Consider the following 27,579-nt stretch of genomic DNA (forward strand, 5'->3'; position numbering starts at 1 on the left):
ACATTTATGACTGTGCCATCTGCATTAGAGTTGAAGTCATGTAGGGAAAGAGATGGGCACTTACTAAAAAGATTGGCTCCTGGGTTCCACAAGTTGACTGAATCAGAATTTTAACAAGTATTCAAGCTCATAACAAAGGTTGAGATCCTAATGCTACTACTGAGATTCATCTCCTGCACATATGTGGATGTACTATTTTGACCTTAAAGTGAGTTTCATTTTTCATTGATAACTTTATCAGAGTTTTGCATACAGATGAGAATAGATCTTATTTAAAAAAAAAAGATTTATTTATTTACTTGAAATTCAGAGTAAACAAGAGAGAGGGAAACACAGAGAGAGAGAGAGAAAGAGAGAGAGAGGTCCTCTTCCTGCTGGTTTGCCCCACATGGCCTCAATAGCTAGGGCTGAGTCAGGCCAAAACCAGGAACCAGGAGCTTCATTTGGGTCTCCCATGTGGTTGGGAGAGACCCAAACACTTGAGTCATCCTCTACTGCTTTTCCCCAGGCCACTGGCAGGGAGCAGGATGGGAAGTGAAGCAGCTGGGACTCAAACCGGTGTCCAAATGGTATGCAGGTGTTTTAGGTGGCAGGTTTACCTGCTATGTCAAAATGCTTGCCCCAAGGGTCTCATTTTTTTTTAACCAATCAAGAAATTGTACTATTTGGTAGTGACTCAATGCCCAGTTGCTTTATAGACTATTATTGGTGAAAAAAATAATATAATTTTAGGTACCTAAAGCAAGGTAGTGTAAACAAGTTAAGGGTTAAGAAACACTGAGGAATTAGATGAAGGACTACTGGAATCGATTGTCTTAATGAAAGGGTGGCAGAGAGGAAGCTGACCAGCTGTTTTCCATCTTCACTGAAACTAGTCAGGAAAAATACAAGGGATGTTCATAAAGTCCATGGAAGATGCATCCTGTGAAGGAACTGTGCATTGGATTCAAACATTTTTGTACCAAAATGAACTCACCTTTTAATTTCATTTTCCCATGATCTGTTTGAAGTATCTTCTTGTATATAGACTATTCTTGGAAAAAAAGTTACAAGTTGAGAACAAGGTAAGTAGGGGAGAGAGGACAGACTTCCCCAAACAGCTTTCAGTACAAGGAAGGATCCTGGCAGAAGTGAGTGAAGTCCAAGTCGGGATTTCATAACACCGAAGTACCTCCAGTTATCAGCTCAGTGTCCTTTACGCCAAGGGAAGACAGAATTCTGTGTCTGAGAGGAAGAGTCACCTCCTTAATAGCCACAGAAACTCTATTAAGGGACACAGTTGTCACTGTGTTGTCACTGGCTTCACAGGAAGTTGATGCACTCAGGCGAAAGGAGGGTGTCCCTGGGTGTTCTGAAAGCAAAGCCAGTTAAGAGGGTCAGCGGATCTCTAATTATAAGGGCGCCGTTAACACCACTATAATTAAAGCCCTGTCAGCATTCCCAGCACTGACTAACGCTTTTCCTGGATGGAAACTCAGCTATGAAGACTCAGCCTGGGATGAAACTTGGCACACAGGGCTCAGGAGCTCAGCAGGGGAGGGGGCAAAGAAGGGAAATTTTAAAAAATTTATTTACTGAACTGTCAAACACAAAATATAGCCATTAAGATCTATTGAGAAAATAATAAATAATACATTCTCTCAAAATTAGTATGCAAAGCAAATCCCTGGGTGCCACAGCCATGGTGGAGGGAAGTATTGCATTCATGCAGATTGGAAAAACCCAACAGAGCAAAAAACACAGAAACTGGAACTGAGGGATGAGCTTTTAATCCTGGGAGTAGTGCCTGTTTTACAGAGAATATTTAGAAGTTACTAGAACCGTATTAATATTCTTAAATATTTATTTGCCTAAGAAATTTAGAAACTCCAGTGAGGTTTCACACACACCAGCACAGTGGGGTTAGTTATGAAGGATGTTATATGACTTTGGTTCCTTCAGACTCCTTTGATAGATAACTTTAATCTAGTTTTCCTCATTTCCATGATGTCAGTCCTTTTTTTAAACTTGTCTTTCTGTATGATTGTTGTTAATGATTTAATAATTTACTATGATATGTAAATATTTTACATTTCCATTTTTTGCACCCTGAAAGGTGACTCTAATAACTCATGAAGAAAACATTAAGAAACTAAGGAACTTCTATTCAACAGATACATATGTAGGAACTCACTTTCAAATGTATGACTGCCATATTTGAATTATTTTTATTTTAGTTATGTTTTCATTTAAAGGTAATTTACTCAATAATTGGTTTGATTATATTATTTATTTTAAAAAATTATTCATTTGAAAGGCAGAGTGACAGAGAGAGACAGAGAAGACAAAGAGATCTTTTGTCTACTGCTGACTCCCAAAGGCAGCAGGAGCCCAGAACTCTATCTGTGTCTCCCACATGGGTGGCAGGGGTTACTTATTTGGGTCATCTTCTGATGCCTTTCCCAGGTGCATTAGCAAGGAGCTGGATTGGAAACAGAGCAGCTGGGACTAGGGCAGGTGATGCAATGTGGAATGCTGGTGTCGCAAGCAGCAGCTTAACATATTGTGCCACAACACTGGCCCCAATTTATATTATTTCAAATTATTACTTTTTCTTTTATTTTGTAGTATAGGAACACAAAAGTCTTTCAAATCTCTTTGTATAGTAACACTACTTATTTAAAGTCCACTTTTTATGATCAAGTTTATAAAACTGAGTAAAAGAATCTGAATTAAGAAGTCATTTCAGGCACAGTCCATACCAGGGAAAATAAATTAAATAATTAATACAGATTAACAAATATCTGGAAGTCTACATAGCAAGTTAATAAACATAGCTAGTAACAGGAGAAAGACAGAAAATCAACATTAAGGATGACAATCTAAATGATTTTACATTTCATTGATAAATTTTGCATTTTGATATTGTTCATTTAAGTGATTTTTTAAAGATTGTATTTATTTATTTGAAATGCAGAGTTACAGAGAGAGAAGGTGAGACAGGAGAGAAATTGTCCATCTGCTGATTTACTCCCCAAATGTTTGCAATGGTTGGGGCTGGGCCAAGCTGAAGCCAGGAGCCTAGAATCCCATCCAGGATTTCCAAGTGGAATGCAGGGACCCAAGCACCTGGGCCATCTCCTGAATCAGAAGTGGAGCAGCCAGGACTCAAGCAGGAACCCATAATGAATGCTGGCACTGTGCTGCCGATGGCAGTTTAATCCACTGCACAACACTGGCCTCAGTATTTAAATTATTTTAAACAATAAAAGATAAAGAAAAAATTTGTTCCAGTGTGTTTGGCAATTGAAAAATGCATGTCAGAAATTAAATTAATATGTACATATAAGAGAAGCATTGCCAATTTTGTGTGCCTACTTCTTTGTTTCAAATGATTTCTCAATATGTGATAACTCATATGGATAAGAAAACTCATTGAAATCCTGAAAACAGGCCATTGTGTTAATATAGTAATGTAACACAGAGTGCAAGCGTTTAGCCTATCAGTAAAGACATCTGTCCCCCATATAAATGTGCCTGGGTTTGATGCCTGAATGGCTACTGATTCCAGCTACCTGTCAATACAAACCCTAGGAGGCAACCGTGATAATTGAACTAATTTGGTTCTGCCCCCTTGTGGGAGACCAGGATTGTGTTTCCAGCTCCTGCCTCTGGCCCCAGACCAGTACTGGCTATTGCAGGAATTTGAGGGTGCAAACTAGTAGATAAGATCGCTCTCTCTCTTTCTCTTTCTCTGAATCTCTGCATCCCAAATTATAAAAGAAATAAGAATTTTCCACAATGTAAGAATGTTTCCTATCTTGCTTATTCCTTGTCAATAAGCTCCCTATCATGCAGGTGTTTCACTGAAATTAGAAGTAAGACATAGTAGTAGATACTGGGTATGTCGGCACTTCAACATGTAACCACTTCTCATCATGTATGTTCCAAACTGTTCTGAATCTGCTTCCTTTGTCAGACAGCTACTCCATTAACAAGCTCATAGGAATGCTGACCCAAGTTAGCAGTTCTCATTGCCTATGAGCTACCAGCAGGAGCAAAATGGCCTTTATTAAAAGTCAGCTGAAAGTGCAAAGTCGATTTCAGAGACCATGGACATAGACAGGGGGTCTTTGAAATAGGTCTCATCCAAGTTGACCTAAATTGAGCAGCTGTTACTGCACAAAGGTTTTCTACAAGGAAAGTTAGCATTCATTTTCTAGGCTGGATGAGAAAGAGTCAAAAGTTTAGCCAATTAATATGTAATCAACTATAAGAACTTAAGAATTTCAAACAAGCTGCAGTAGAAAGACAGAGAAAATGAATTTGGAAAATTCAAAGCACTGCCTAGTCAATCTTCTAGTTAAAGATAATACACTGAGTTCCTACTCTGTGTTCTTTTTGATACCATGCCTGGATTACAAAAATATGGGAGGTTTATTGAGACTTTCACATTTATAATAACTTAGAGCACATTCTCCTATTTTAATCACATTTTTCTTGATGGAAACTAGTTTGATTAGGATGGATCACAGTTGAAAGTCATTTTAAGTTTATCATCTTCTTCTTTCAGGTATTTATCTTTACCTTGGAGAAATTCTTTTTTTTTTTTTTTTAAGATTTACTTTATTTATTTGAAAGACAGAGTTAAAGAGAGAAGTCGAGACAGAGAGTGAGGGCTTCCATCCGATGGTTCACTCCCCAGATGGCTGCAATGGCTAGAGCTGTGCCAGTCAGAAGCCAGGAGCCAGGAGCTTCTTTTGGGTCTCCCACGAGGGTGCAGGGCCCCAAGGAGTTGGGCCATCTTCTACTGCCTTACCAGGCCATAGCAGAGAGCTGGATTGGAAGTGGATCAATCTAGTAGGTCAGAAAACTTTGGTATATCTTTTCTAAGCCTGTTAAATGATACAGGGAAAACATCCCTGGCAAAGTAGAAAATCTAGACTTAAAATCAGAAAATAAAATAAGCCTTGTTCTATCAGCAGTATTGAGGCTAACTCCTCTGGCTTTGGATTTCCAGTTTTTGACAACATGGGGAGGAGGAATGTGGACTTATCCCCAGTCCAGTGATAATGACACACTTCTTTTTCCAAAAAAAAATGACTTGGTGAGGAACCAAGATAGATTCAGATCTTATAACCCCAACCAGCAGTAACAAGGCATTCCTCTCTTAGTTAGGTGTCAGTGAAGACTAAGTAGAGAATCTGACCTCAAACTCAGTGCCAAAGAGCCCTAGCAAAAACCTACATTTTAAATCAATTCTGGAATCTCAAAATAATATGAAAATGTTCTTTTCAATTTTACATCAAAAACTAGGAAATTCTCAAAGTAGAAAAGATAATCTACATATGACAACACTGAGATAACACAATTTTTAGAATTATTTGACATGGACTTGAGCAGTCATATAAAATGCTTTAATGAAAAATTATAAATATGTTTCAAAGTAATTAAGGAATATACTAGCTCCACAAAGAAAGAAACTCAATAAAGAATTTCAGGATATAATGCATTTGGCATAGAAATTAAGCTGCCACTCAGATTCTGACATCACATATAAGAGTACTGGCTCAGTCTAGGAGCCACTACTAGGAGGTATCGGGTAATGGCTCAAGTACTTGAATACCTGCCACCATATGAGAGTAAATTCTGGATTCCTAGATTCAACCTGGCCGAACTCTGACTGTTATATGCATTTGGAGACAGTGAACAAGTGGGTGTAAGTCCTCTCTCTCTCTCTCTCTCTTTCTCTCTCTCTCTTTCTCCCACTCACTCAGTCACTCCCTCTCTCTTTCTCTCTGAATCTCTCTCAGTCTCTATGTTCTGCCTTTCAAATAAAACAAAAAAAAATTAACTAAAAATTATGCTTTTAAAAGATAATCAAATGAAAACAATTAGAACTAAAACAATAGAACAACTGAAATAAAACACTCACTGTATGGGCTCAACCCACGAATAGAGAGGGAGGACAGAAAAAAGCTAATTTGAAATTTTACCTGTGGTGTAGCAGGTAAAGCCACCGCTTTCAGTGCTGGAATCCCAAATGGGAGCCACTTCAAGTCCCTGCTACTCCACTTCTGATCCAGCTCCCTGCCATGGCTTGGGAACACAGTGGAAGCTGGCCACGTCCTTGGGCCCTGCACCCATGTGGGAGACCCGGAAGCTCCTGGCTCCTGGTTTCAAATAGGCCCAGCTCCAGCTTCAAGTTTGTGGTATTGCAAGTATGATATACATTAAGTAAAACCATATTTTGAGTTTTGAATTTTGATGTTTCCAGGGCTGGAGAACTGGCATTCAATATTGTCTTGCAGTGCTGGGTAGTGTCAGGGAGCTGTACAGCACAATCAACCATGTGACTGCAGGTAAACAATTGATACAGTATAATTTATGGTGTTGGTAAATTAAGATGTTCTGTAGGTGTATTAAATGCATTTTGACCTATGATGTTTTTGAATTATGATAGGTTTATTATGATGTAACCACATCATAAGTACAGGAGTATCTATATAAAAAAAGATTAAACATTATTGTTATCAGAATACAAAATTTAGATGAGAGATCGGATCAGCGCCGTGTGCTGGCCATAGCACGCCAGCCGCGGTGGCCATTGGAGGGTGAACCAACGGCAAAGGAAGACCTTTCGCTTTGTCTCTCTCTCACTGTCCACTCTGCCTGTCCAAAAAAAAAAAAAAAAGTTAGATGAGGGAAAAGATAGAGGGGGACAGCGCTATGGCTCACTTGGTTAATCCTCGGCCTGCGGAACCGGCATCCCATATGGGCACCAGGTTCTAGTCCCGGTTGCTACTCTTCCATTCCAGCTCTCTGTTGTGGCCCTGGAAAGCAGTGGAGGATGGCCCAGGTGCTTGGGCCACTGCACCTGCATGGGAGACCAGGAGGAAATGCCTGGCTCCTGGCTTCGGATCAGTGCAGAACTGGCTGTAGTGGCCATTTTGGGGGGTGAACCAACAGAAGGAAGACCTTTCTCTTTCTCTCTCTCTCACTGCCTATATCTCTACCTGTCAAATAAATTTAAAAAAGAAGAAAGAAAAAGAAAAAAGAGCTGAAAAAGCATTTAGAGAAAGAGTGACTAAAATTTTCCCAATTTTGATAACCAAACACCACACAATTATTCCACATAATCAAGAAGCCAAGCAAACCTTAAGTAGCATAAATGTGACAAATGAAATATTATAATTAGCTTTTTAAAACTAAAGACAAAGGCAAAAATACTGAAAGAAGTGAGAGAAAAATAATGAATTACCTGTAGGGAGTACTGAAGATAGGTATCTCCTCAGAACTACGGGGCTATAAATAAATTACTCAACATTTTGTATCATTCTGGTAAAAAGAACTGGCACCTTAAACTCTGTATCCAGCATCATCATCCAGGAATAAAGAGGAAATCAAAATAATTTGAGATTTGGGGAAAACCAAAATATTTTGTTGTCATTAAACCTACCCTAAAAATAAGCTTCAAGGACATTCTCTATACAGAAAAGAAATGGTAAAGAAAGGAATATGAAAACATAGAAAAGATGTTTCATTGAGTTTTTTAATGTATGTTTGGTGTTTGGAAAGGGGCCAGTGCTGTGGCATAGTGGGGAAAATTATATTACACTACCTAGTATGATCATCAATACCATAAAAAATAAAGACAACTATATAATAAATGAGACACATAAGAGGATATGGCAAAGGGATCTAAAAGGAAAAAAAAAGATTTATATGTCAAACTAGTAAAATGTTGATTCTCGTGAACTGTGATAATTTTGTATATACAAGATAACATGTAATATTTACAGATGTGTTAAAAACATTATAGGAGGGGCCAACGCTATGGCTCAGTGGGTTATGGGATGCCTGAAGCACTGGCATCCCATAGGGGCATCGGTTTGAGACCCAGCTGCTCCACTTCCAATCCAGCTCTCTGCTAAGGTCAGGGAAAGCAGAAGATGGCTCAAGTGCTTGGGCCCCTGCACCCATGTGGGAGACCCAGAAGAAGCTCCTGGCTCCTGGCTTCCGATCGGTTCCGCTCTGGCTGTTGTAGCCATCTGGGGAATGAACCAGCAGATGGAAGACCTCTCTCTCTGCCTCTCCTCTCTCTGTGTAACTCTTTCAAAAAAATATAAATAAATGTTTAAAAAAAACACTATAGGAGCAGACACTTAGCCTAGTTGTTAAGAAGTCTGCATTTCTGGATCTGGCTCTTGATTTCCAGATTTAAACCAAGGCAGTTCTGGGAGGCAGAAGCGATGGCTCAAATAAGTGGGCTTCCTTGTTCCCTCATAGGAGACCTGGATTGAGTTCTGATCCCCATATAAGGCCCCAGCTCAGACCTGCCTGACCTTTGCAGGCATCTGGGGCTTTTCTCTCTCTTTCCTCTCTCTCTCTTTCTCCTCTCTCTCTCTCTCTCTCTCCCCCGCCACCCGTGTGTGTGTGTGTGTGTGTGTGTGTGTATCACCCTCCCTGTGTCTCTCTGCCTCACAAATTTAAAAAAAAAAAAATCTACATAGAAATCAGAAATAATTCCTCAAAATGTTCTAATAATCCAAAAAAGAAGAAAACAAAGAAGCACATAGAACAAGTAAATAAATAAAGAAATGGCACACTTAAGTCTGAACAGCATAGTGACTACAAGAAATGTATGTGGTCTATGCACCAATTAAGAGCTAGAAAAGGAGATAGCAGACAGACATTTGCAGTATTTGTGGAATCCATACTGAAGCAAGAAACATACTTTAAATACAGTGATACAAGTACATGCAGATTGAATGGAAAAAGATACAGTGCATGTATATTAATCAGAACAAAGAAGAAATGGTCATCACTATTGATATCAAAGTGATCATAAGGGAATACAATGAACCCCTCTTAAAGACATACTTTTAAAATAATAAATATTTATTTTTGTCTTATTTTTAAATATTAGTTTAATTTTCAATTGACACATAATAATGCTATACATTTAGGATGTAAACAGTGAAAAATGTAATGCATGCATACAAAGTGCAATGATCAGATCAGGTAATTGGTGTATCTGTCACTTGAAATACTTACAATTTGTTTGTGCTGGGATCTTATAAATCCTCTGTACTGTTTTAAATACACAACTAAATGTTATAATCTTTGTTACCCTACTGTTCTATAGACATTAGACAATATTACTCCTATCCTGCTACACCTTTGTGTCTATTAATTATCCTCTCTTCACCGCCTCTCTCCTCAACCTTCTCAGCCTCTTATAACAATTCCACACCCTGTGTCTATCAGATCTAGATTTTAGCCTCCATATTTAAGTGAAAGCTTGTGGTATTTGTCTTTCTGTGCCTGACTTATTTTATTTAACAGAATGTCTTTCAATTCCATCCATGTAGCTCAAAATGACAGGATCTCATGCTTTATTATGGCTCAACAATATCCCATTGTGTATGTATAGTTTCAAAAATCCATTCATTTTTCAATGGAATGCACCCTTTAGCCGATTTCATATCTTGAATATTATGAATAGTGTAGCAATAAACTTGAGACTGAAGATATCTTTTGACATACTAGTTTCCTTTGATTTTGGATGCATTAGCAGTAATCGAATTTTAGCTTTTTAAAGAAACCATAAACAATTTGTGACAGTGATTGCACTAATTTGCACTCCCCCCAACAGTATATGAGACTTCCCCTATCTCTACATCCTCATCAGCGTTTACTATTTTTGTCCTTTTGATAATAACTGTTCTAGAGAAATAGATTTGATTTATATTTCCCTGAAATACAAAAGAGTGATTTTGAGCATTTTTCCATATGTTTATTGGTCATTGTTATATCTTCTATTGAAAAATGTCTATTGAGATCACTTACATATTTTTAATTATATTATTTTTCATTTTTCAAATTAGTTGTTTGAATTTATTTTATGTTGCAGATATTAATCCCTTGTCAGGTAAATGCATCGCAAATATTTTCCCCACTTCTTTAATTGTCTCTTCACTGTATTTTGTTGTGCTGACATTTTTTAGTTTGAAATAACTATATTTGTCATTGTTTTGCTCTTGTTGCCTATGCGTTTGGAGCCTTACCCAGCACACTTTGCCTAATTTCCAATTTCCTGAATTATTTCAACTATGTTTTCTTCTAGTACTTTCAAAAAGCTGTACATTCATTGTGAATTTTTTTTATTTGAAAGCAAGAGAGAGAGAGAGAGAGAGAGAGAATCTTCTACTCACTGGTTCATTTCCCAAATGCCCACAACAGCAACAGCCAAGCCTGGGTGGGCCAGGTCAAAACCTGGGGGCAAGACACCATCCATGTCTCCCATGTGGATGGAAGAAATCAGTACACTTGGGACATCATCCCAGGTGCACTAGAGGGAATCTGGATTGAAAGTTCAGAGTAGCCAAGACTCAGACAGACAACTCTCACATGAAATGCAAACATTCCAAGTGGCAGATCAGCCCACTGCACCACAATGCCAATGTTTTTCAGTTAAGTTTTGTATATGGTGAGAGATAGGAGTCTAGTTTCATTATTCTGCATCATTTATTGAAGAGATTGTCCTTTCTGCTGTGGTTCTTTTGTGGGAAATTAGTTGGCATGGATCTATTTCTGTGTACTTTATTCTCTCTCATTGATCTGAGTCTGTTTTAATGCCAATACCATGGTGTTTTGATTACTACATAAATATTCCATTTCAAAATAAACACTGTGGCTTGACAAATAAAAATTATAAAGATACAATTATCTTCATTTTCATTTCCCTCAGACTAAAAACTGATCACCTTAACTATTGATAGTATAATTATGATTATTGTTGTCATTTTATATTAGATATAAATGCATTTTTATAAACTTAAACTTGAAAGGGATAGGAGATGCTGTATGGAAACCTCCATATGATTGAGAACATTTTTCCTTTTCAAATTGAAATTCAGTATGTCTGCTATTTCTGTTCCATGGTTTCCTGCCAAATGAAATATTGTGGTGTCAGTCACTAAATAATTGCTTCATTTAGCCTAAGTGAAATATGTTATCAGCCAATGTTAATGTGTTTTTAGAATAAGATGCTAACAGTGTGGAAAAAGGAGAGTTAAATTATTTTACCTAGTGATTAGAAATGTTTGGTGAATTAGAATGTTCAAGTAGCAGTTCTTTTAACTTTACATGTTTTTTATTTATGTTATTTAAAATTTATTTTCTTTAAAAACTTCATAGTTTAATTTTTGAGATAACATGTTTTTAAATTTGCATTACTGTGAAAGGCTCAATGAATCTACTAAATGAAGAGCTGGACTAATAAAAAGTAAAGAGACAATACAGCAAGAATACAGATAAGTGCTACACACAATATTTGAGAAGCAGTGCCCAGAACAGAAGCTGAGACTATGGTTGGGAGCATGAAATTATATCTACAGCTCCCACATCAGGGGGCAAGTGCCCAACTATTTGATGCATGGTTGCCGCCTCCCAGCGTGTACATTAGCAGGAAGCTAGAGTCAGAAGTGGAACTGGAAATTTAACTCAGACACTCTGATAAAGGATGTGGACATTGCAACTGATGGCTTAACTGCTAGGGCAAATGCCTGCCCCCCAGAAAATGAGCCCCCCACCCCCCCATGCCGCTCTGGCTGGAGGTCTTCCAGTCTAACAAGTCTTGCTTTGTAAATCCCTCTGCTTGTCCACTTGGAAATTACTCTTCTATGTGAGACAAGGAACCGAGGTAATAATAATTTTTCCACTGCTGTTTTCCCGTAACATTTTGGTATTGTAATTCGGATTGCAACTCCAACGTGATGTGGATCCCACTTGAGATCAACTCCAGCCAGCATGGGATCATCCCACAGGACTGATATGTTGAAGCCCATTGCCATGCCCAGAAAGGCTGGGAAGAGAAAAGGCAAAGAAATGACAGAGGTAACCTGACAAGACTTTCCCAAAGGGGCTTGCATCAAAAAGTACTCCTGAGAGATCACCACAAAGATGCGCAAGAATTGCTACTCCGAGGCTGGGAAGTGGCAGAGAAAATCTCAGCAGGAGACACATATCTTGTAATTCTGAAGATCAGGGCAGTGACTGAACCATGAGTGCTCAGCAGACAGCTAACTAAAGGAAACTAAGGGACTCAGGATCTAAACAACTCTGACTTTTATGGGATGGACAGAATATAAGAAGCCCATAACAGAAACAAATGCAACATAATTCATGATCAATTCCCTTTCCTGCATCCAACAATTATTTATTGAACTCCTACTAGTTTCCAGCATTGGGAGTCAAAATCAGCAAGAAAATGCACTTCAATAAAAAGCAATGGTTCTTATTTATGAAAAGTCTGTGCACCAAATATTTTTGGGAACTCTCGAAGTGTTCTCCAATAAGAACTAAGGTACAAATGAAGAACAATTTTTCAAAGCAGTCTGGAATATTTTGTTAGTTCAATGGTACTAGTAAAGAAAACTAGTTCAAAAATATTTATTTATTTATTTGAAAATCAGAATTACAGCCGGCGCCTCGGCTCAATAGGCTAATCCTCCACCTGCGGCGCCGGCATACCAGGGTGCCGGATTCTGTCCGATTGCCCCTCTTCCAGGCCAGCTCTCTGCTGTGGCCCGGGAGTGCAATGGAGGATGGCCCAAGTGCTTGGGCCCTGTACCCCATGGGAGACCAGGAAGCACCTGGCTCCTGCCTTCGGATCAGCACGGTGCACCAGCCGCAGTGCGCTGGCCATGGCCACGGCGGCCATTGGAGGGTGAACCAACGGCAAAGGAAGACCTTTCTCTCTGTCTCTATCTCTCACTGTCCACTCTGCCTGTCAAAAAAAAAAATCAGAATTACAGAGACCAAGAGATAGAGTAAGAGGTCTTCCATCTGCTGGTTCACTCCCCAAATGTTTACTATAGCCAGGGCTGATCCAGAATAAAGCCAGGATCCAGGAGCTTCATCTGACTCTCCCATGTGGGTTCAGGGGTCCAAGAACCTAGAACATCCTCTGCTGTTTTCTCAGGTGCATTAGCAGGGAGCTGGATGGGAAGTGGAACAACTGAGACCCGAACCAATGCCCATATGGCATGCTGGCCTGCAGATGGTTGCTCAACCTGATGAGCCACAGAACTACCATATGTAACCATTTTAAAAATTGATTTATATGGATTCCCAAACACTAAAAATTGTTAAATAATAAAAAATAAGCTAATGAATTTAAAGTTAAAAATTGTTCAAGAAAATTTGGTAAAATAACAGGTGCTTTCAGAAAAAATAGACTAATATGTTCAATTATCACATTATTCAAGCTTAAAAAATTTGTAGTTGCTGTTTTATCATTCACATATACCATTCCTGAATACCAGATCCTTATATTGTCAGGGTTCAAGAGTAAATGATTCCTCAAATTCCCTTCCAAGTGGCCTGATTGTCTACCTGATTGTGACTCTGGGAGTAAGGTACTAGAAATGGGTATCTATTAAGTTTTATTGACTATTCATAAAAGCTAATAATAACCAGCTGGATCCTGTAAACTGCACGGTGGGTGTTCAACTATATTTACCATCAACTCTGTAAACGTTGTGTATGCTTTCATTTCAGGTTAACTAGCAAACAATCATTATCTAAATGTTGTGCAATTTTTATTGCTTCAATCTGAAGATAAAAGAGGCACTGGAAACTAAAGACACAGGGTACCCTTACTTTTCAGTCTTTCAAAAAGAATAGATCGTGTCTGGAAGTGCAAACACTTGAAACATATTCTCCATTTACATTTTCTGCGGATATAAGTGAGCACTTCCTGTCTTTCCAAGGAAGCCATCTTACCATAATGAATGAGAATGTAAGATTCTTTTCTTTTTAAGTTGTGCATGCATTTTCATAAATTTCACTAGAATATGGGTTCCAAAAAGATAAGTTCCTTGTTAAAGTAAAATTTTCAAATGATAAAATCAAGCCTGCAATCAAATATTAAATGCACATGTTGACAGTTTAATTTAATTCATTAATTAATGTTGGCATCAGTAACATCTACAATCCATTGGCATAATACTTTGACTTAGAGTGATTTATGTTTTCTATTGGACAATGTTCATTTTCAATGTCAGGAACAGAAATCATTTGTATTATCAGTTTTCTACAATTTAATCTTTATTGCACATGTCAAAGACAATTAAAAATATATACCTCTGTAGACTCAGCTACTCCCCAGAGATCACTTAACAACGTGAGCATTTTATTGAAAAAAATAATCGGTACTATATTTTGTTCTTTTTTGACTTTTTTTCTTCCTGAAACATGGTCTATTTTGTTCACTGCTTACTTTCCCAGGACACAGAATTGTGTTTTGCTCTTTGTATGTGATTATAAAATATATATTGAATGACTAGATGAGAGAATTTAAAGAAGCCAGATAACATCTTTACAAAACAAATGAAAAAGAAATTCAAAAAACAAAGCTAATATAATAGAATGCTAATGCATGACTCATTTTACTAATCAAATACAACTCCTTACATATCATAAAGACATAATTTTACAAAATATATACATGAGAACAAAAATGCAAAAATTGGTTTCATTTGTTGATTGTTTTATTATGGCACTTGACCTGGAGAAATCCCTGCATTTCCATGGCTTACATTACACTGACAACAATATCGCTGGTCAAAAATCAGCTGCACTTACCAATCTGACACTTCTTTTCTCTAAAATTTAGAGCCATCAAATGAAATGTAGTCACATTCTTTCAACTTGTCGTCTTTTTTTATTCAACAATTTCAAGCAATTTTATATTGAATTTCACTTCTTAATTAAAGAACAGGGAGCAAAGAGCAAGAAAAATAGAGAAAGTGTGGGAGAAGAGCAGTAGGGGAAATGAAGGCCTGCTAATGAAGGCTTAAACAGAAGGGCTCTCTATACATCTCTCTTGAAGTCTCCTGGAGATAGCTAACTATTTTGAAGACTAAATGACCTTTTCTCAGTGTAGGTTCAGTTGCAATTCCTCTATTACATATCTGAAAAATTCAATTTTGGGCAGATTATATGAATTGCAAATTAACTACAGGAGTGAATAGTTACAAAACACACATTTGACACCAAACAGCTACCTGCAGAAATAGTGAAATGCATGTGATTCCAGTGAATACGTGTAAGCAGAGTTGGAGCAAAGGCAATGCATTTGGATTGGCACCGAGAACAGGTATTCTAACGTTTAGAGGACTTCCCATTGTCTAAATCTGTCTATGGAATTTTATTTTTAAGAGAAATCCCCAACACATCTCCTATATTTGAACAAAACTTTCCCAGAGATATGATACCCTGTATTCCATTAAAAATCTCAATAATAATTATTCATTGAATGGCATAGTATGCATTGTGGAGAAGGGGATTTTAAAAACTATTAGTGCATATTAATTAAATATTAAGAGCTACTGAGGGAAAATGATAGGTATAATTTGTCAGAAGCAAATCATTCATTCAAACAGGTAAATAAAATTTTCAAGTGGTGTATTTACAAGGAAATGGAAGTAGCAGCTTATGACATCAAGGTGTCACATAGTTTATAGTTGGATAATTAAAAACATCTAGTATTCACAACAAAAGAGGAAACACCCTTATAAAGACACAAAAGAATAGAAATGAATTATTTACACATTGATTTTTATAAAGACATTTTCCTGTAAATCAATAGATACATAAAGGAGCAGAAGTCAACTGGAGAGAAGGTGGCTGATGGATGTAGGATTCCTTGGAGCTGAGCCTATCCAAAGACAGGAGCCAGGAGCTTCCTCTGGGTCTCCCACGTAGGTGCCAGGGCCCAAGGAGTTGGGCCATCTTCTACTGCTTTCCCAGGCCATAGTAGGAAGTTGCATGGGAAGTGGAGCAGCCGGGACTCGAACCATGCTCATGTAGGACGCCAGCACTGCAGGCTCTGCTTTACCCTCTACAGTGTTGGCTCCCAGGCCAATATCTTTGATTACAATAGATGCAACCCACACAGAAAAATACTAACAAATTTAACACAACACTGCATTAAGGAGATCATTCCAGTGAAGCAAGGATGGCTCGATATATGTAAATCAAAGAATGTAATAAACTATATTAATAAAATGAAAGACCAAAATCATATGATCATCTCAGTAGTGGCCAAAAAAAGTATTTGATGAATTTAATATCCCTTCATAAGTAAAAACAAACAAAAAACCCTCTGACCATTTAGGAGTAACATAGGTCAACATGGTAAAGGTCATGTATAACAAGTCCACAGATAACATCCTAATGAATAGGGAAAAGCTGAAGACAAGGATGCCCACTTTCACTACTTTTATTGAACATACTATGTGAAGGTTCCAGTTAGCTCCATTTAAGCAACAGAATGAAATAAAGATCATCCAGATCAGAAAGGAAGAAGTCAAATTGTCACTGTTTGCTGATGATGTGATCTTATATAGTGAAAACCCCAATGACTCTACCAAAACCTGTTAGAACTAGTAAATAAATTCATTAAAGATTCATGATACAATGTCAATATTAAAAAGTATTTATCATTGTTATACACCTGTAATGAATCCTCTGGAAAAGAAATCAAGAATCTCATTTCCAATAGTTGTAAAAATAAAATACCTGGGATTAAATTTAACCAAAAAATTAATGATATCTACAATTAAAACTAGAAATCACTGATGAAAGAAGTTGAAGAACACACAAAGAAATGGAAGGACAACCTGTATTCATGAACTGGAAGAATCAATACAGTAAAAATCTGCATGCTACCCAATGTAATTTACAGATTCAATGCAGTACCCATAAAGTTCCCAATGATATTTTGCACAAAAGCAGAGAAAAAAAACTACTAAAATTTTTGAAAAACCACAAAAGACCCTGAATAGCCAAAGCAAGCTTAAGCAAAGAAAAACCAAGTAAGAAGCATTATTCTACCTGATTTTTAAATGTTTGTCAAGCCACAGTAATTAAAATACCATAATATTATCATAAAAACAGATTTATAAACCAACAAAAATGAATAGAAACCCTGAAGGTAATCCCACAAGTCTACAGTCAACTAATCTTTGACAATGGTGCTAAGAGTATGCATTGCTGATAGTCTTTTTAACCAGTGTCACTGGGAAAATTAAATGTTCACTGGCAGAAGAATGAATCTGGATTGTTATTTCTCACCAATTAAAAAACCCAGCTCAAAATGGATTGAAGATCTTAACTGGAAACCTGAATCTTCGAGAAGCATGGGGAAAACACTTCATTACATGGGAATGGGCAAAGATTTTTTTTATTTTTTTGGATTAGAACCTAAAAGAACAGAAAATAAAATTTTAAAAATTAGATAAGTGGACTTTTATAAAACTAATGAGCTCCTTTACAGCAAATAAAACAAAGAAAGAAGTGACAACTTCCAGAATAAATTTTTTTAATTACTAGATGGTTTTGATATTTTAAAGGTAAAACAGATAAATTTTTAATTCACTTTTGAGTTTGTTGAGAAGAAATGCCAGGTTTGTATTTTTCTATGTGTTTACATTTTTGAGCATTAGTAAATTGTTAATGAATTCTAATATAGGCAGTTATAAAAATGTTTAAGAGGTGCCTTCTATTACCTTTCATACATACCAAAAAACAAATCTCTGTTCTATGCCAATGAATTTCTTTAATTTGATCAGTGCTCTAAGTTTGAGCACTATTGTTGTTTCAGAAATCCAGAAAAACAGAGATATAAAAAAAAGAACAGATCCTGAAACTTCATCCTGACAGAATCATTTGCAGTGTTAACTAAATGTGGACTTGCACAGCTAATGTTGTGCATTAGTTTGCTAGAGCTGCCATGACCAAATACCACAAACTGCGTAGTTTAAACAACAGAGTTTCATGTTCTTATGATTCTCGGACATTGGAGATGCTGCTGTCGAAATGTTGGTTTCTTCTGAGAGGCCTTTCTTCCTTGCTTGCAGATGTCCAACCTCTCTCTGTGTTTTCTGTTTATCTTCCCATTGGGCCTGTCTGTGCCCTAATCTCCACTTCACCAGTCATATTACATTAGGGTCCACATTAATCATCTCATTTTAGTTTAATTAACCTTTAAACATACTGTCTCCAAATACAGCTGCTCTCTAAGGTAATGGGAGATAGAATGTTAACTTATAAATTTTGAGGGGAAGCAGTTCAATTTATAATATATTAGGTTCCAGAATTATCACACCAGTATTGTACATATATTTAAACTCATCCAATTGAATAAAATGTTAAAAATTAGTACACTGGGGGAGGTGTTGTGGTGCACTGGGTGAAGCCAGCACCTGCGATGTAGCATTCCATGAGTGCCAGTTTGAGTTCTGGCTGCTCCACTTCTGATCCAACTCCTTACTAATGCGTCTGGGAAAACAGTGGATAATGGTCTAAGTCCTTGGGCTTCTGCCACCCACATGGGAGACCTGGATGGAGTTCCAGGCTCCTGACTTCAACCTGGCCCAGCCCTGACCATTGTGGCCATTTGGGGAGTGAACCAATGGATGGAAAATTTCTCTCTGTAACTCTGACTTTCAAATAAATAAATCTTTAGAAAATAAAAGTAAATATATTTTATTTTATAAACATTAAAATGGATCATCCAAAATTACCATTTTTAAAGTTTATGTTGCAGTTTTGTATAATTTTGCTGATGTAAAATTAGTTACTTACGTTAGGTATCTTGAAAGTGACAATGTAATTTATCTATATTCCCTACTTCTCTCCTCACCCCTCCATCCCACTCTCTCCCTCCCTTTCTCCTTCATTCCCTCCATCTCTCTGTCTTCCTTCCTTCTTTTTTCCTCCCTTCCTTTCTTTTTTTCTTTCATTGTTTTTCTAGCTTTTGAGATAACATGTTTTTATTTACATTAGAGTCAATATATTTTGTTAGTTGTACAGCTTCCCATATACAGATATTTTTCGTATTTCTGCTAAATTTTTAGATAAATAGTTCATGTGTATAGTGCAAATATAAATCCTGTTGCGATATAAATTTAAAATTACAACTGCTTATGTCTTATATAGTAAATAAATTTATCTAAGACTTCTGTATTCTTCAAAATTCCCGTAATCTGTTTATCACCTCAAGAAGTATAACTTTTATCAATCTTTGGCATTTCTGAAATAGAACCACATGAACAGAAAAAATGTTTTGTCTTTCGAATCTGTGTACTTTTTAAATCCTTTTTTCCTTATTGCATTTGGAAGCACATTCAGTCTGTTATTGTCTAAAACGTTAAAAGTGGCTACACGTGGATTCTTCCCAATCAGCAGAGTTCCTTACCAGTAAGTATGTTAGCTACAGAATTTTGTAGATGATCCTTATCCAAGTTATGGAATCCCTCTCTGTTCCTAGCTTGCTGTGCGGCTTTATCATGTTCTCAGTTGAGTCTGACATAATCATATGAGTTTTCATCTTATTGATGTGATGAACTATAGTAATAATTTTATTTTTAAATGCATTGCATTTTAAACATACATGCACACAGAGAGAGAGGGAGAGAGAGAGAGAGAGAGAGAGAGAGTGGGAGAAAGAGAGAGAGTGGGAGAAATTTATTTGAAAGGCGAGGAGACAGGGAGGGAGACAGAGACATCTTCCATTAACTGGTTCACTACACAAATGCCTGCAACAACTAAGCTGGGCTGTGCTGAAGCTAAGAGCCAAGAACTCAGCAGGCCTCTCACATGGGTTGTAAGGACCCACATTCTTGAGCAGTCTCCCACAGTGTGCATTAGCAGAAATTATAACTGAAAGTAAATCTGTGCCCTGAACCTGGGCACTGTATTTGGGATGTGGGTGTCTCAAGCAGTGTCTTAACTGCTGTCACCAATGACCACACTCATTTCTGTAGTTTAAACCACTAAGTTCTGTTACACAAACCCTATTAAATGAATAGAATCTCTTAGACTGAATTTATTTTACTATTTATGTGTCACTCCCCCATTCACGGAGGAACGACACAGGACCCTGCGCTGTTCTTTTGTCTGCTCCGCCCTCCCCGGGTTTGCTGCTGGTCCTTCCCGAGTTGGCTGCCGATCCTTCCACCTCCATGGAAGGGCGGCTCCCCCTGCCACTTTCCCCACATCCACAGGGGAGCGGCACACCACCGGCCGGCTCTCTCGGGGGCTGCTCAGATGTTATCCGGATGTTCCCCTTAGATGTTCCTGGTGCATGTTGTCTCTCTCCTCCTTTATAGTCCTCTTCCACCAATCCCAACTCTGCTACCCACACTCCGAGTACACTGCTCTCCTCCAATCAGGAGCAGGATCAGCTCCTGCAGGTTACTGGTCAAACTGGAGGCAGTTGTGTAGAAGCTGTTTACTCCTCTCCCAGCGCCGTATTGTGGGAGAGCAGATGCATAGAATAAGTCTTAATTCCAGTAACTTAGTCTAGTCCGAGTTGCTCCCCACATTTATGTATTCTTATTTTTTCTTCATCTTACTTCAACTAGACTTCCAAATATTTTGAAATTATATCATTTTACTATTCCTATTGATTTAAGTTAATTTCATTGTATTCAGAGAACATACTCTAATGACTTCTTTTATGTAAATTTTTGAAGTTAGTTTTGGACTTAAAATATTCAATTTTAATACTGAGTATCCATAAATAATGTATCATTTGTAGTGTCTAGGTTTAAAAACTTTTTGTATGGGGCTGGTATTGTGGTGCGGTTTGAAAGGGTAGCATCCCACATCTGGGTGCTGTGCTACTTCCAATCCATCTCTTTGATAATGTAATTGTAAAAACAATGGAAAATGTCCCATGTACATGAGTCTCTGCCACCCACTTGGGAGACTGATGGAGTTCTGGGCTTGGGCATTTTGTATAGCCCGGTCCCATCTGGTGAGTAAACCAGCAGATGTAAGATTTTCTCTCTCTCTCTCTCTCTCTCCCCCTCCCTCCCTCCCTCCCTCCCGCCCTCCCTCCGTGTGTGTGTGTGTGTGTGTGTGTGTGTGTGTGTATGATGCTGCCTGTGAAACAGATAAGTAAAAACCTTGAAAAAAGTTTCATCTGCATATTTTATAAGGTACCCAGAAATATGTGCTAATATTTTATCTTAAGAGTATGGATTTGTCTACCTCTTCAGTTCTAATTTTTTCATTATATTTTCTCATTATCTTATGCTTGCAAATTGCCACACATCCTTGATCCAATAATGTTTTATAAATATTTTATTTCTTTTTTAAAGTAATTTTATGATTCTGTCCTTACAATCTACATACACTGATAGTAGTGGAGTAATAAAGCTTTTGGGGGGCTTAGTGTTTGCATTGTATCTTCTTTTTACTCATTTACTTTTTCCCTCTATGAACATTTTAAATAATCTATTATTCTTTTTTCTATTAACTTTGATACCTTTGTCTTTTAATTGGAGGTTTTAGTCCACTTACAGTTAACATAATCACTGATATATTTGCATTAAAATTGGTCATTTTACTATTGACTTTTTATTTGTTGGTCAACAGTCTCTGTAAGCTTTAAGATTGTCTACATTACTCATCATATTGCTCTTTGCATCCTCAAATCTACAAAAATACGTCATGTACCTTTAATTATTTGATTCCCCTCTAACTTTATCTTTTGCTATATCTGTTTTGCCTCCGCCCAAAGAAAAATTTTCCACTATTAAGACCTGGGACAACAAGGGTAAATAAGGATAATTCATTTTAAGGTGACATATTGGTAAATTTGACTATCATGTAATACAACACATCCATTGATTCCGGTGATCAGAATGTGGACTTCCATGTGAGGGCATTAGTCTGAAGTATTGTTAACTGCTGACTCCATCTGCTGCCTTCCTGAATCCCCCAAAATTATGTCTTTATCTTACGGCTTTGTGCAGAATGTCTGTGTGAAGTGGGAATCTCTTAATGCATGACTTTGGTTAGACTTTGGCTTACTCAGAACTTTCTTAGATGATTCAGAAATCTGAGACTTCCTTAGGCTTGTTCCTTACCCCTTTGTTGTACAACCTGTTATTGCCTGATGACCATCCTGCTCTGCTCTCTGCCCTTCTGTTTTATCTAGAGATGTTGCTCCCAACAAATCTCTTTCATGTCTTCTCTATTATTTGCTTCTGAAGGAGCTTGAAGCAGCATCCCTCTTTTAATTTAACTTTAGATCCACAGATAAATATATTAAATGATCACCATCTCTTGATTTGATGATGATCATCACTTAGTTTGAGGCAGCACATATTTTTATAGATGCCTCAAGAAGAATTCACTAAGCTCTCACATGTTTAAATTGGTTTATGATGTTGACACCATAAGTGGATAGAAAGATTTTGTTAGCCACTTTTTCTCCCTGATTTTTTGCTTTGAATATGGTTTTAGAAATGTGTAATGAGTTTCCTGTCATTCTAGTTCTGTAACCCAACCAAATTTATTTTTGGGGAGGGGGGAGTCTGGAGGCCAAGTAGATTTTTCCCCTTTGTCATTAAATAAAGAAAAAAAAATAACAGACTTATTATTACATCATTAAATAATAATCTAACAGATGTGTTAAGTATGTGCCCCTGTGCCTACTACTCAGTAGTTAATATTTCCATTAGTAGAGAAAAGTCTTTCTTTCCTGCTGAAATATTCTTGAATTAAAAATTTAAATATTAGTTGTCTTCCATTATTTGATTTAATGTCTTTAGAAATTCTAACTACATCTAAGAAATTTTTTGCTGCCTTCTACTTCAGTCACTTTATCTAATATTTTATATCTCATGTTCATTAAATTTATTATTTTCTTACTCTTTTTCAATACTTTCATATAAGTACATTGGATCTTATGGTTTAATCTTCATTTATAATATGCTTTTGTCTTTCTCATCTATTCTTTCTAAACTTTAACAACTCAGTTTTCTTCCTGGTTCAATTTCTCTTGCTAGCTTTTCAGTTACAAAACTTCTTTGTTTATACTCCTAGATGTAGTTAGAAGAGCTATACTTCAGTTTTACCACAAATTTCTGCTTGTGTTGTTGGCATTCTTTTACCGAGGGTATGCTCATATGCTGCATTATCTTTTCCTTTTATTTGTTTCCTTAATAATTGATTAGGATTCATATCTCTTCATTTATAGGAGTAAACAAGTTGTATGAAATGTATTACAAGATTCCTAGGCAGGCGCCGTGGCTCACTAGGCTAATCCTCCACCTACAGTGCTAGCACCCCGGATTCTAGTCCTGGTCGGGGCGCCGGATTCTGTCCCAGTTGCTCCTTTTCCAGTCCAGCTCTCTGCTGTGGCCCAGGAATGCAGCGGAGGATGGCCCAGGTCTTTGGGCCCTGGACTCGCATGGGAGACCAGGAGGAAGCACCTGGCTCCTGGCTTGGGATCAGTGCAGCTGCCGGCCGCAACGCGCTGGTCATAGAGGCCACTCGGGGGTGAACCAATGGAAAAAGGAAGACCTTTCTCTCTGTCTCTCTCTCACTGTCTAACTCTGCCTGTCTAAAAATAAATTTAAAAAAAAAGATTCCTAGTTCAAAAATGTTCAAGGAAAAATTACAGATATTATAGAAAGCAGGATTACAAAACAAAACTTACCTTGCATGACTAAGGAAACTGATATTTATACACTGAAATGCCAATTACATAGTATTTAGTTCCTTAAATAATGAACTTATGAACTTATTGAAGCTTTTTTGCAAGAGTTCTGTACTTTGAATAGTTTAATTATTCAGCAATATAACAACAAAGAAGGTATATTATGAATTCTTGAAGATCAAACTTTCAACATATTTATTTACTAATTTTAAGGCAAAGTGACAGAAAGAGGAGAGATAAAGAGCCAGATCTACCATCCACAGTTCACTTGGCAAATGTCCACAATAGCCATGTCTAGACCAGGCAGAAGCCGGGAACCCCATTTGGGTCTCCCGGGTAAGTTACAAGGGTCCAAATATTTAGGCCATCACTCCTTACCTCCCAGGCACGTACAGAGGAAGCTGGATCAGAAACAAAGCAGAACTCAGTCCCAGGCACTGATACGCAATCTGGACACCCTTCCCTGTTGGTTTAAACAACTGCCACACACCTGAAACTGAAGGCCACACCTTGTATCAGAATTATCCCTTCTCTTAGTTTTCCTTGACAGAGAAGTTTAAAATATCTTTGCCTATCAACCCATGTTGATTTGCTATTTTTCCTATTTTTAAATTAAATCTGATCTAACCATTAATAAATCCTTTGAGTGTTAAGAAACATAGTGTCAAGATAGTCAATATAATTCCAATCAAAACCGAGGATGTTAGCAGTTTACTTCACTTTGTAGCCTTATCTGGAGTTTCCATTCAATATTTCAGAAATTGTGACAACAAGTTGAATCCTTGGTCACTAGTCTTGTTATTCATAGACAGCCATGAATCATCGATGAAAACCTGTAATACACAAGGAAGTTTTATTTCTCTTTCTCTTCTCATGACATTGTACATCCTTGAAAAACATACACTCCTCTCCACTGATTCTTTTAATCAACAAAATGGTACAAATACTTGCTCATTTTGAGTGCATATGAACTAGTTAATTTTTGAATCCTTTCCTTTGGTGTTTTTAATGCCTCTAAATTCAAATTAATGTGATTTAACTATACAGCTCAAAATAGACAGTTAACCACATGAGCAGAATGAAAGTCTGAGGATTTGACATCCTCAGGCTACTGGCTTATCTACTGGAGCATGTTGGGTCCCTGGTGTGGCGCAAAACACTGAATTTCACTTCTGCTTCAAAAAGAAATACCTGTATATAAATGGTCCATGTAGCAATTCGATCATTTACAATTGAGGGGCTACTTTGAACCAGAGTAATACACCCAAGAGAGTCATGGTTTGCACCAAAAAAAAAAAAAAAAAAATCACAATAGATTTAGACAGTAGTTTCAGGCAACAGAAGCAACACATTCTTCACATAAAAAGCCTTAAAATGAAGTAGCAAGTTCCACAAAGAACAAAATGTATCCTTAGAAGGAACAAGCCAGGTGATTTGCTTAAAGTACAGCCATTTTTTTTTTTTTTTCAAAATGTTTTGGTTAACTAGCCTTTCCCCCACTGCTCCTTATCCTAAACCATCTCCACTTCGACGTGAGATGACATTAGGTGGAACATTTCAGGATTTTTTTAATAAAATGCTTTATTCATAGTCTACCTTAAATATTTCACTTTAAAATATGTCATGATACTACAATAAATAAAATGAGTGGTTTTACTGGGGAGACAAGGCCAGGAATATAGGATATTTGTTTCATACATGTGTAAGATCATTGAGCCAGAGCAAAAGAGAGGAAGGAGGACTTCAGGAACTTGAAATAAAGTGGCAATCAGAGTGCAGCAGCATGGAAGGGCCCAGACAGTGGCAACTAATCAGCATATATCAGGTAAAACAAATACAAATCTAGGCCGGCGCCACGGCTCACTAGGCTAATCCTCCGCCTAGCGGCGCCGGCACACCGGGTTCTAGTCCCGGTCGGGGCGCCGGTTTCTGTCCCGGTTGCCCCTCTTCCAGGCCAGCCCTCTGCTGTGGCCAGGGAGTGCAGTGGAGGATGGCCCAGGTGCTTGGGCCCTGCACCCCATGGGAGACCAGGAAAAGCACCTGGCTCCTGGCTCCTGCCATCGGATCAGCGCGGTGTGCCGGCTGCAGCGCGCCGGCCGCGGCAGCCATTGGAGGGTGAACCAACGGCAAAGGAAGACCTTTCTCTCTGTCTCTCTCTCTCACTCTCTCACTGTCCCCTCTGCCTGTAAAAAAAAAAAAAAATACAAATCTAATGTGCACACATGGCAGAAGATTCCAGCTCTGATCCTGGACAGGTGTGCCTTCCTTTGCTGAGCAGGTCTGGGGAACATGCTTGCTGCAGGATGAACTTCACATATAAAATATGTGGTGGAGAAGGCATGGAATTTGGAATCAGAATTTGACTATTAATTCTGACAAATTGCACTCTTCCGGGCAGTTGTGGATAATTCAATGACGAAACCCTTACGTTTCATATATGTAAAAATGAAGCAGATAAAAAACTCAGGTTTCTAGGCATATCAAATAAAAATACACAGAAAATAGTGATGTGAAATCCCTAAAACATAAAACTTGGTTCATGTAATTTCCTCTTCTCTCTCTCTCCCTCTCTCTCTCTCTCACTCTCTCCCCTTCTCTCTCTTTCTTCCTTTATTCCAACATAAATTCTAGGTTAATTGTCGTTGATAGCCAAAGACAGATATGTGTTTGTGGAAAGTTTCTTCACTGAATAAACTCATTAAAAATACAGTATCGAAGTGGCACCCACAAATGCTGGATGTGTCTTACAGCAGTTACTTGGGCCTCTGTGTTGATGAGAAGATATCAGATTTTTCTCTGCCTTTCCAGGAAATTATCAACGTGCAATTATTCCTATATTACAATTACTTCCTCCATCGGCGTGTCTGTGAGGAATGCTGCATTGAAATATATTTTGAAGCTACATTCAGTCTTAGTAGGAATGGGTGTTACAATTGATTATGATATTTCGTACATTCTTGGTAGATACTTTCCCTCTCTTGGGTGCCTTGTAATCAATGGAACATCACAGTCTAATGAAAATGAAACAGAATCATTGTCAATCAGATAATGTTGTATTTAAAGATTAATGACATTTTAGAGTGGATGAAATATGGCAGTAATGTCTGCTATAGGCACAGAAGTGAAAATATATGGCAACCATCAGTTAGTAAATTTTATTAACTCCAAAGTTCTATGTGGTTGGGATTTGGCACTACAGTAGAGATATTGCTTGGACATCAGCATCCCATATTGGAATGTCTGGTTCCAGTGCCTGATCTTTTCCCAATTCCAGCTCTCTCCATGAGGCATCAGTCCTGGCCTTTGTGGTCTTTTAGAGAGTGAATTAATGGATGGAATATCTCTTTTCTCTCCTTCTCTCTCAGTAAATATTATTTCAAATAAATAAATAAATCTTAAAAAAAAACAAACTAGGAGTCCATATAGTGGTCCAAGAGGTTAAGCTGTAGCCTGCTACACCAGTATCCCATATGAGTTATGAATGAATCCCAGCCACTCCACTTCTGATCTAGCTCCTTGCTATTGTGCCTGGGAAGGCAGCAAATGATAATTCAAACACTTAGGTCCCTGCATCCATGTGGGAGAACCTAATGGAATTCCAGGAACCCTGATTCAGCCTAGCCCAGCCCTGGCCAGATATTTGGGGACTGAACTAGCAGATGGAAAATATCTGTCTCAGGGCAAGTGCTGTGGCATAGTGGGTAAAGTCGCTGCCTGCAATGCCAGCATCTGATGCGTCCGCTGGATCAAGTCCCAGCTGCTCCACTTCTGATCCAGCTCTCTGCTATGACCTAGAAAGCAGTGGAGGATGGCCCAAGTCCTTGGATCCCTGCACCCACTTCGGAGACTTGGAAGAAGCTCCTGGCTCCTGGCTTCGAATCTGCGCAGCTCTGGTCATTGTGGCCATTGAGGGGTGAACCAGCAGATGGAAGGAAGACCTCTCTCTCTCTTTCTCTGCCTCTCCTCCTCTCTCTTTGTAACTCTGACTTTCAAATAAATAAATAAATCTTTAAAAAAAGAAAAGAAAATATCTGTCTCCCTTTCTCTCTCTCTCTGTCACACTGCCTTTCAAA

Source organism: Oryctolagus cuniculus, chromosome 14 (genome assembly GCF_051225735.1).
Source record: "Oryctolagus cuniculus isolate XC-2025 breed Fujian yellow rabbit chromosome 14, ASM5122573v1, whole genome shotgun sequence".
Taxonomy (NCBI): Eukaryota; Metazoa; Chordata; class Mammalia; order Lagomorpha; family Leporidae; genus Oryctolagus; species Oryctolagus cuniculus.